Source organism: Dreissena polymorpha, chromosome 9 (assembly GCF_020536995.1).
Source record: "Dreissena polymorpha isolate Duluth1 chromosome 9, UMN_Dpol_1.0, whole genome shotgun sequence".
In the NCBI taxonomy this organism is placed as follows: Eukaryota; Metazoa; Mollusca; class Bivalvia; order Myida; family Dreissenidae; genus Dreissena; species Dreissena polymorpha.
In genome coordinates this window covers 69173138-69185039 of record NC_068363.1, presented here as the reverse complement: position 1 = coordinate 69185039, position 11902 = coordinate 69173138, and the positions used below count along the sequence as shown (strand labels likewise).

At 35.6% G+C, this 11902-nt stretch overlaps 1 long non-coding RNA gene across 1 annotated transcript; it reads right to left on the bottom strand.

Moving 5' to 3' along the window:
- Positions 1–3464: 3464 nt before the first annotated feature.
- LOC127843683 (uncharacterized) lies at positions 3465–4834 on the bottom strand. Its single transcript, XR_008032289.1, has 3 exons — positions 4775–4834; positions 4290–4394; positions 3465–3810 (listed from the first exon to the last, which is right to left on the bottom strand). It is a non-coding gene; the product is annotated as an uncharacterized LOC127843683 (long non-coding RNA).
- Positions 4835–11902: the final 7068 nt, after the last annotated feature.

Genomic DNA, 11902 nt, shown 5'->3' with positions numbered 1-11902 from the left:
AGAGTAAAACAAGAACTCACACAACATACTGATTATAAAGCTAACGCAAATAGTCGGCAGCATGCATAGATGAAAAACGTTTAATTTAAGAGGAGGAATCCTACGTATCAGTACATAATGCATTATTTCTAACATACATTAACTCAACCAACCATACTAAGAAGGCGTAAACAAGAACTCACATAACAAAACGTATTATACAGGACTTATTTAACATGCAAAATAAAAAGAAACAGCAGCTGTTTTTAAATTTTTCAGCTAGTAAATGAGCAAGCAATACATCAAATGGGCGCATACATGGTCGTTGATCTAACTAACAAAGCGGCATGGGCAAAGGCACTTAGTTTTCTTAACATAGATTCATTATCGGAAGACATTAATTCTATAAATGTTTGCATATTTGGTCTGTTTCTGTAATATGAAAGTATATATTTACATCTTAAACCTGTATATAAGTTGCATATAATCATAAAATGATATTAGTCTTCTAGACGATTACAAACAGTACATGTCCTTTGCTCAACAGGTGTAGGGTTGGGCTTAGACCATCTGCCACTTTTTATTCTCAATCTACGAGAGGATAATCGTAACCCAGTAAGGCTAAATCTGTACTTTTTAATATTAAGTAATATTTAATATGGTTGAAGTTGAAAGGATGGTATATTCCTATAAAAAGGAGCTCTATTAGAGTTTACCAATGGGCCGTTCCAGTTTTTGATAAAATTATCTGTAAGTCGTTGTTTAATAGTTCCTAGAAATACAGTATCGTGACCGACGTCCTGGAAATACCAGGCATCGTAAAAACCAAGCGTGCTTAGCAAATCACAAAGTAGGGAACAACAACTTTATTTATTAGGGTATCTTTCGCAGTCACTAAACAATGCAAGGTAAACTGTTTTATTGAATTTATTACTATTAGTATGTAATATTTTAACCCAATAATTTATAATGTAATAATATCTATTTGTTCGAAAGTTGAGATGCCCAAGTTCGCCGTATATAAAATCGTTTTGAGTACTTCTTTTTACACCCAGTAGACTTTTACAAAATTGCATATGAATACGTTGTATAGCATCGCCCTTGACAAAAACGCAAACTTCTCTTCCGTAATTAAGAATAGGTGATATAAGTTTATCAAACAAATCTAATCTGTGTTTCACAAAAATGTCGGTATTTTTTGTAAATGTATTTGTTCATCTTGAAAATAGCCTTCAAGGCTTGGCCAGCCTATGTGCTTTGTGCATTATTTAACGAACCACCAGTCGTGGATACGACACCAAGGTAATTAAAGTTAGTAACAATCTGAATGGCAATATCAGTGTAGTGGACAGAAATATTGTTTGGCAATCGTCCCCCTTTTCTGAATATCATTACTTTAGTTTTATCGCTATTCACTACTAACTTCCAGCGTGTACAATATTCATGAAATACATTTAGATTTTGTTGCAATTTCTCGTCGTCATTTGCAAAAATAATGATATCATCTGCATACAACACAAGAAATAGTTTGAAATTATCTACATCTCTACCATTTAAGCTAATTTCACCGAGCACTGATTCTAAATCATTTAAATACATAGAAAACAGAAACGGCAAGAAGCATTCTCCTTGTAGGACTCCTCGCATGCATTCGAAATCTTCACTTAATTGATTACAGTATATTACTCTAGATTTAACAGAAGAGTATATCGATTTTACAATATTAAAAGTTTTGCCTCGTAACCCTAGTTTAATAAGGTTTTCTCGGACTACATAATCATAGGTTTACTAAAATCCACAAATACACAATAAACCTGATTTCCTTGATTAAATAAGTGTGTCAGAAGACCATGAAGTACAAACATATTATCAAGAATGCTCATTTTTTTCTGAAACAAGCCTGTGCTTAAACGTATACATAATAATGTTCCGCCCAATGTGAGAGTCTAATGTTTAAAATGCGAGTAAATAGTTTTCCTAACGTACTCAATAATGTTATACTTCTATAGTTATTTTCGTCATTTATGCTACCCTTCTTCTGCAGAGGAACAACAAAACCCTCAGACAAGGTAGTTGGAAAATAACCACTATCAACTATTTTGTTCAAAAGTGTATGCAGATATGACAAAAGGGTGTCCTAACCATTGACACAAAACTCATTTATATGCATATCAGGTCCTCCACTTTTATTAGATTTCAATTCCCTAATAGCTTTATTGATAATTTCTATTGAAATAGTCTTATTTAATTCATCAAACATTACACTAAATTCGTTTCTCTGATACCATTCTAAGAAGTAAATAATTTCCTCATCAGGCGTTAAAAACAAATTGTTTGGATTATTAACGCTTTTGACATATTGCTCAAATGTACTCAGGAAAATATTTGACTGTTGAATTCCTGCAGATTGTTTGAGCATATTCCAGTACATTTTAGCATTTTTAAATCTTGATTGTTCGAGTTTTCGGGTTTGTGCCCTATCGTAATGTAATTTTTGTTTTCGTATACATAGCTTATAATCTGACCTAGTTTTATTAAGTACCATTCTGTTTTCATTTGTTTTATTATTTCTTAATTTATTGAGTTGACTGTAAAAAAAGATTCCTTTTATAGCACATTCGGGAGAAATCCAAGGTTTTTCACGTTTATTTTGCTGTGAGCTAACACATCTTAAGTTATTTCTAATTTTACGTTTGAAAAAAGGGAGACAACTCCATCTAATATTTTATTTAGTCTTACAATGCAAAAGTCTGTGTCATGTGATGACGCGCTGTTGCTTACAGCATTTATCCATGCATTTAAATTATCAATATCGTCACTTGAGTGTAAAGCTCCCTGAAATAATTGCCTATGGTCATTGTCCCAAACATATTTATAATTTACTACCCCCGCAGTACCGTTTCGGTCAAGACAGCTATTGATTGACGGCTTACTATCTTTAAACACAAAAGAGTAATCAATGTTCGGATAAAAAATATTTGGATCCTCAACTCGGAAAGAGTAAACACAGTTAAAAATACCAGGCATTGCTATTGCATAATCGATTACATTAGAATCTGTTCTGCCAATGAAAGTGTACTTTCCATCCTGATCCCTATCACACCTTCCATTTAAAATACGCATTCCGGTTTGATTACACAAATATAGTAATACTATTCCGTTATTATCAATACGACCTTTGTCCCGAGAACACTGCGCTGTGCCAGGATATCAGCTGCATAACCATCGAGTAAAAAATCAATATGATGACTACTTTCATCTGGCACAAAATCGGTTAAATCAGATGTATGTGCATTCATATCTCTACATAATATAACATTTAAATTTTCACCATGTTTAACACTAAGATTCTCTATCAAGTGTATGGCGTTCCACCATAGCCTGTCTTGAACTATTCTCAGGTATAACGTAGCATAAAAATATATACAAATCATGTGTTAACAAAGTTTAGATGCATATATTTTAATACAAAGAATGTCATCTTCGCTTGTAAACACTAAAGTATCTTTGCTAGTGAGTTCATTTCGAATGTAAACAATAATTCCACCGGACTTCCGTTTGCTTGATTTTAATGATTGAGTTCGATTTAAAACATAATGATCAAAACCATTAAATTTAAATCTGACACATACACTTCATCATGACGGCGTTATTGTCTTATCTTTGAAAACAAATATTTTAACCTGTTTATTTAACCGGCATTACGTCATACAAAGTTAGTAGCTCACAACTGTAATTGAAAACGATCAAAGTTGATGCCCCTATTTCCCCACCCCACTCTTTCATAACCGAAAATCCTGATATCGTTGACAGGGTACATCCATCTGGTACCTGCAAAACAAGCAGAACGACTTCTCAATATTTCAAATTATTCTGACTTATTTCCTCTTCGTTCATATAATTATGTTCAAAACCGAATGTTTAAGAACCGGTGAATAATGTTAAATGACTTTCAGTTTCAATCCTACACATAACTGGCAATGCTATCATTCACACGATTTTCGAGGAACATACGTCTTGTATCATTACTTTACGTGACTGCATATGTACACGAACAAGAAACGGTTTTGCTTTCCGAAAGTCAATACAAATATACAATGATAGAATGCTTCGATTGCCTTCTTGGGCATAGTAAACGTATGTCTATTTTATAAGCAAGATGGTGGCATAGAATAAAATATGACAATACAAAGAAAGATATAGAAAACAATCCGAGAAATGCATCGTTTACGTAAGGTTGAAGTTTCGCTTCAACACTTAAATTTACAATGTATTTGAAGTGGTATTATGCACAATTTAAATGAACATACCGTGTCGACGTGGGGCGCTGGCGCAGTAACGTTTCACGCACTCAAACCAATAAAACTGCATACAGTAGGCACACCACATGTCTGCCAACGTCGGCATTCCTCCCCCTTAATTATTAGCATCAACAATAATAAAAATATCGTTGAATTTAAATAATAATTTAAAAAAATATTGTTGGTATGACATCATTTTTTTATTGTTAAAACATGTTTTGAGTATGTGCCTGTCTTTGAAGTTTTAAATCGAGCATACTCAACGTGCAACCAATAAGCTTAATTAAATACAGGTAAAAATTCCAATTCTGAAACAAAGTCGATTTATGCGACTTTAAACAACTCATTGTCTTTTTAGAAAAGATATAAATATCGTAAACTTTGCCATTTTCATTCGAGATTTTGTGTTTTCATTGTTAGTTGGTAGTTTATCAAAGTTAAATCAGGATTTTTCGTCTGCTGAAACAAATTGATGTTCGTGTTGTAATACGTACATGGAAGCGGGGATCTTCTCCTATATGTTGCACCATAGTAAGAATTCCAATGGGCTGAAACATATAAGGACGAACATATGTCTGAAGTTGTTACTATTCTTATGTAATAATAACATTATATGTGTGTGCAAAATTGATGAGTTGTAAAAAAATGTCATGAGATTTATGTAGGAGTGATTGATCGAGTCCCCCCCTCCACACACACACACGCGCTTGTTGAAATACTCTTGCACTCTAGAACTACAAAACGTAAAATGTCAAATGAGTTTTAATGGGCCTGAAAAACATACCTTAAATATGTTTAATAAGTTTGTACTATTTATAAGATCAGATACTATTCAAGAAATAAATAGGGCTATAGCATCACACATTATACGCAATAAATCCATCTTTCAAATCAAAGATAAATTCTAAATCTAACAAAGATTAAGTATCTTTGTTCAAAACGTCATTATTTATATTGTATATTTGAATGTCCACAACATAAATTCCATTTTATACCACTTGCTACTGGCAAACACAAAACGAATGTCGCAACAAACACGAATAAAATTCCGTTGCAAGAAATCTACATAGTTTCCCATGTATTTGACGCATGCAAAATAAACCTAAATATATTATATGAAAATTTTAATGCAATTCATTTCAAATCCTTTGCAATCGTCAATCAAACGAAAGCTTATGTTAAAGAGGAGGTATTCAATTGCAATTCTGAAAAAAATAACACGAACCTGTCCAATAATAATAATAATGATGTTGATAATGATGATGATGTCGATGATGATGATGATGATGATTATAATGATATTATTTATTTTTATTATTATTGTTTTTGTTGTTCTTGTTCTTGTTATACATCTTATTACAAATGTGATGTTCAGGAATGGATTTTAAGAAAACAATATTGTTGGGACGTATGCAATCATAATCTTTGAATTCATAGCCGAGTGTAACCGATGTTACATTTGTAGATGAAGTTGTTTATCAAATAAATAGTTTTGCAAAATTGACGTTTTTATGTAAGTGACTTACGAGAACGCCCTAAAATGAATGCATGTTCACGCAATAAGAGAGGCCCTCTTTAATATGTTCAAGATGTGGTTTTATCTGCGATAAAATGTTATACTGTTAAGAATAATGGATGGCTGAATAAATTTTTATAGCGAACCAATTGATGATGTTTTTAATATGAACCATAATGTCATGTTTTAATAGATGGCTTAATTTTGTAATAAACGAACTGTTGATAATTACACATAGCTTCAAAGGCGACTTTTAAGCCCTTTAGTTGGCTGTCTCTACTTGTATAGGTGCAAAAATGCATGTGTTGTGAGGAGCGTTCAAGCCACGCTGGGTTACGTAGAAGCAGTTGCATATGCTTAAATCTTCGGAGCAAATAAAATCAACAACTTGAAAGCAATAAATGCCTGGAAATTTAACATGGGAAATAAAGAGGGCGTCGCATTTTACAAAAGGAGTCCCGTTTTACAACTCTTCTACACAGTTTTGATAATGTACCATGATGTTGTGGTAATTGTGAAATCCTTAATTTTCGGTAAGGATTTGACATGGATGCTTTCCGAGAGGAAGGCTTTCATGGTTTCGTTGGTATACTTGTCTTCACGGCTGATGTATAATTGAAACCAGGAAAATGTCGAGTGATGCATGATCTGTACCCGGGTAATGTTAATGGAGAAAATAAACGTTGAGGCAGCTAAAACAGGTCAGAAACAGCGGCGAAGTATGCAATTATTTTTAGGGTTTCAAAAAAAGTATTGTTCTGATTTGCAGATAATTTCTTACACCGTCGAAAATAGCGACACATAAATACGAACGCAAAAAGGGTAAATTTCATAACAAGTTTCAAGAAGGATTAATTTGTTACCTTAAATGTGTTCAATGTTACTTCTCCTTTTTAGTAGATATATACCATATTATTATCCCATCTTCACTGCGACATTGTAGGTATTATACCCCATGGATTAAACTAGCCTTTATCCCACCTTGTTGAATAAACCTGTCGCGTGCACGGACTACTTTATATTCCACCACTGAATGATTTTTCAGAAAAAAATCCATAGAGTCGAGAAATCATTAGCTTTGAAATTATAAGACCTTAAACCTATATATCTAGTCAAGGGGATAATTTTTCGCCATCCGTATAATGAATCAGCTGATTGACGGCGTCATAAAATTACATTCTTTTTGCGTCGTTTTCCAATAATATGTAACGTCAAACTGTTGTTCACGAAACTAGTATGCGATGTCTGGGAATAAAACATTGAAGACGCGCACTTTTGTGTGTGTTAATGTATCCTGGATGTAATAATAAAAAAGTGCATATTCTATGGACTACTTACCTCGGATGGAACCGGTAAGAGGAAGGATTTAGATCTACATGTAGATCTAGCTTATTCGTGTTATTTATTTTCAAAATGTGCGTGCCTATTTAGATGTGAAATTGTGCGTGTAGAAGATACTGATGCCTTTGGTTGGTGTGTATTTTGGTTCAGTAGTCTATTCGTATTGTATTGCTTTTGGATGTAAGTAAACGTAAGGGTATTTTCTTTGATGAATACACTTTGTCTTTGTTATTTTATCAAAGAGAGTCCATTCAGTAAGGATAACCCGTTTGAAACAAAGATTAATAGAATTGTTACGGATTATCTTGTGTTTAGTTCACATACTACAGGACGTGAAGGCTAGATCTAGACGCCATCAAAATCTGCAGAGTCCATGAATAAATAGGCGAATATAGTTTTTTGGATAATTTATGTTTAGAACGACTCTGTTGTAAATGTACATGTACATGTATGTTGACATCGACGTCATTTCGTAAGGAGCAATCGCCGCCATATTGGATTTTGATCATTTTCTTTTGAAAATAATATGAATTATATTCAAGTAAAATCTTCTTTTCGCGGTCGTCATGTGCTACAATTTGCATGCTGCGTAAAATTGAGTCGAGTCATATGGTGATATTGATGCACCCCAGGTGTGACAGTAACACTTACCTTTTCTCATGGATTGTGAAGTTGCTCATTCTGATTACATTATGTGACTATATAAGGCAATAGGCATATTTTCTCAACTGAGTGTATATAATCTAAACATTACCAGAATTTTCATCTAGTTGTTTGTAGTACATTCCAATATTTGACAGTTTCTGCCAGCTTACCTATTTACCTATTTATTTCAAGTGGCAACTTATAATTTTGGTAGCCATGTGTTTTATTGAATTCTTGGAAATTCCCTTTCCTGAAAGTCACTTTGACAGTTTTAGAGTTCAACTTCGTTGTTGCAGCAAGATGTATCATGTCAAAGTTAATCAGTTTTTAATATATTGTAATTTTCATTGTTTTCCTAAATAAGGCGCCAAAATGTCTTATCGTTATGGCGTTTGGTAAACGACGTCTTGAAACTTTCCAATTTCTTGGTCATTATTTTTGGTCACTGGTGCCCAGAATTCGGGTCATTAATGACCAGAATCTTGGTCATTGCCCAGAATCTTGGTCACTGACCGATTTTGGTCATCAGTATTGAACAATAAGTCAAAATAGTAGACAATTGAGCTTAAGTCAAGATCTAGAATAGACGTAATTCTTGTCGAGAGACAGTCATTTATTTTTTTAAGTAAATACCTTTAAGTCGTTATCACATACGTTTTATAGTAATAATCCAGTGAATTGAAGATTGTTTACATTAAGTAACACTGATTTTGGAAGCATTTTTAACACTTTTATTGTATTATTCACATAAAATACTGAAAGAACGCAGAACTGACTGAGTGTGCGTCACATGTCATTAACTTTGTAAATACTACCCTAGTATAATTACCGGGAAGCTGGCGGTTAGGAATAACTTACATTGTGTTGCCCTCTAACGGATTGTTTATTGCGATTTTTTATCTTCGCACGAACAAATTATTGTTTGAACGTTTATTTTCGACGTGTTTCATATTTGAAAACGGATGGAACAAGCGTAACACTATATTAACAGCTATTTGAAAGCTATACTTAATCAAGTTATTAAAACGGTATACCTCAAAGCAGAGGTATGTTACATTTTTGGAGTTCGTCCGGGATTGCAGTTTTAAACTCAATCCAGCGATATGAATCCGACGCTTACTTACGTTTAAAGTAAAAATTGTTTTTATTTATAACGTTACCATTTGACACATACAATATTCTCTTTTTCGGGTCAAACATCGGACCTGTTGTTACGCGCGTTCACACGAATTTAGGCAAACGAATCAGATGTAAGAAAATATTACTCGGTAATCCTTTTTAACACGATTTTTAAAAATGTGTATTTTTAAATAAACGTAATAGTTATTGCAAGACACAACGTGCAAACAGTGGGTTGAAAAGTGTTATTTCGTACAATAATTTATTACAATCGTTTAAGTAAAATATGAGCAGCCCGAGGGCGGTAGACAGTGAGGTAACCTTCCGTGACGGAAGTTGTTCGTCGGTTCGTGTCGATGAAGACACACCTATGTCGGACGCGGAGGTCGCGTACGGAAGCCAACATGTACCTGACGACGGGGTACGTGCGCTTTACGAACAAATGTCGAATATGGCTTCCGTTTTGTGTGATGTCGTGGTGGAGTTGAAGCAGCTAAAGGAAGCAGGGCGGGGTAACACATCATCGACTGCTAACAATGAGAACAACAATACATTTGTTGCGACGACACACAGGCGTGTTGGTGATCTGGACAATGATCTAGATGGACTGAGTGACGATGATGTAAAATTCGAGGTAGAATTAAACAAAGAACCGCAAAATATTGATGAGGCGGTATATTTTGCCGTGCACCTGATAGAAATCCGGGGCTCAAACAGAGCTGAAAGGCGAACCCGTTTTAATGCAATGAAAACTGAACACGACGACTATTATAGTACCAATTCAGACATGGACGAAAAGGCTTTCGCAACTAAAGGGGCAGATGCAAAGAAAAATTCTTCGCGAGTAAAAAACGAAGTTGAAAGCAAGAGCGAAGCATCTACGATAAAAGAGCTATTGGCTAGAAACTCACCTCAGAAGAGAAACTTCAAGAAAGATGTGACTTGCTTTAGGTGCAACAAAAGGGACACTATGCGAGGGAATGTCCCAATCAAGAGCAAAAGAACGCTTTTAACAAAGTAGTGAATGAAAATCAGAAGCCTTTAAACGGGAAGGGACCAGCTCTTGCGGCCAAAGGGAGATCCATGTAAATGATTTAGAATTAGAGGGCCATAATGAAACCACGACAGCGACAGAGCCAGTGAGCAGGTGTAACGAGAGGGACTATGGGGATGGCCTGTACATTTAGGGTACAGTTGAAGATACCCTTGTTGTTTTTACAACTGACACTGGTACCTCGAAAACGATTGTATCTTCGAGGGTCTTCAATCGGCTTAGTGAGAGTGAGAAGCCAAAGTTAACTGGTGCCATAGGTTTGCGGGGAGCTCGGGGTATGTCCATTAAGGTAATGGGTTATGGAGCCTTCAGATTGTAGACTGGACCAGTCAAGAGGCTTCAAGAAGCTATAGTAGCCGACATAGAAGATGACGTGCTGTTGGGCTATGATGTGTTGGGGATCGCTGAGAGTCCAGCAGTAATATTTTGAGTCGGGGTATCATTTCTTTTCAAGGCCAAGAAATACCTGGTATACAGAAAAGGCTGAAGCAAATGCGAAAAGTAACTGTTGCAGACGATGTGCTAGTACCAGGACACTCTGAAGCTGTGATGGAAGTGAATGTGGACAGAGAAGAGGCTGATGACGGAGGCAAGCCTGATTTTATCATTGAAGCCACTGATCTGTTTAAAGAGAGGTACGGTCTAGTTTTTGCTGCAACATTATTAAACATTCAGCCCCTACGAGCAAGGTGAGGCTTATGAATCCGTTCCCTGGAGAAGCAGTTCTGAAGCAAGATGCTGAAATAGCACGTGCTGAACGCATTGATAGGGTGGTGAGTGTTGTCATCGATAAAGAGAGCGAAGATGTGGCAAATAACATTAGTATAAGAAGAATCGCTGTTAGACCGAATCAAGAATTGCCTGGAAATATAGAAGCACTCGTCCAACGAGGTTTAAATGAAATACCGGATCATCTTAAAGATCTTCACGAGCGCTCTACAGTAGGTAAAATGGAACACGAAAAAGCCGTTGTTGCAGGATAGCTTCACAAATACAGCGATTCATTTTCTAAAGATGACTGGGATATAGGTCTAACCCATTTAACAGAGCATTGCATTAATACTGGAGATGCCGCTACAGTGAAACAAAAGCCTCGCCGAGTACCGTTAGCTTATGCTGACGAAGAATGGAACGCAATCGAAGATCTGATTAAGAAAGGGGTGATCCGGGAGAGCAGTTCGCCTTGGGCTAGTCCGATAGTGCTTGTGCGAAAGAAATAAGGCGCGGTTAGGCCGTGTGTCGATTACCGGCGTGTCAATGCTTTGGTTAAGCTAGACGGGTTTCCACTTCCGCGTGTTTTGGATTGCTTGGATGCCGTGGCTGGGTCCAAGTATTTTAGTAGCTTCGATTTGACGTCCGGCTACTTCGAGATACCTCTGAAGAAGGAAGATGTTCCCAAAAGCGTTTTCGTATATAAGTTTGGACAGTTTGAAATGACGCGGATGGCATTTGGTCTAAACAACGCAGCAAGTACTTTTCAGCGTACCATGGAATAAGCTCTGCAAGATCTCCAGTGGCAGACGTGTCTCGTCTATATTGACGATATTATCGTGTGGTGAAAGTTTCGTTGATCATATTATAGTGTCCGAGTTAATGAGGTGCTGGTGCGTATTCAAGACACAGGTCTAAAGTTCAAGCCTGAGAAGTGCCGCCTACTGCAAACAGAAGTTGTCTTCCTTGGACATATAGTGTCAAAAGAAGGTTTCAAACCGGACAATAATAATGTTTAAAAGAAAGTAAATTGGCCTATTCCACAAACTGCAAAACAAGTAAAACAACTCGTGGCTACAGGCTTATACTATAGAAGATATGTAAGAGACTTTAGTTCAAACATATTTATTTCTTATGGCATGTACAATATATACAGATGTTACACAATATAAGCAGAAAAGGATTGAAACGAAAGAAGCAAGTTCTTATATAGTTTTCTCCTTAGATTTAATATTT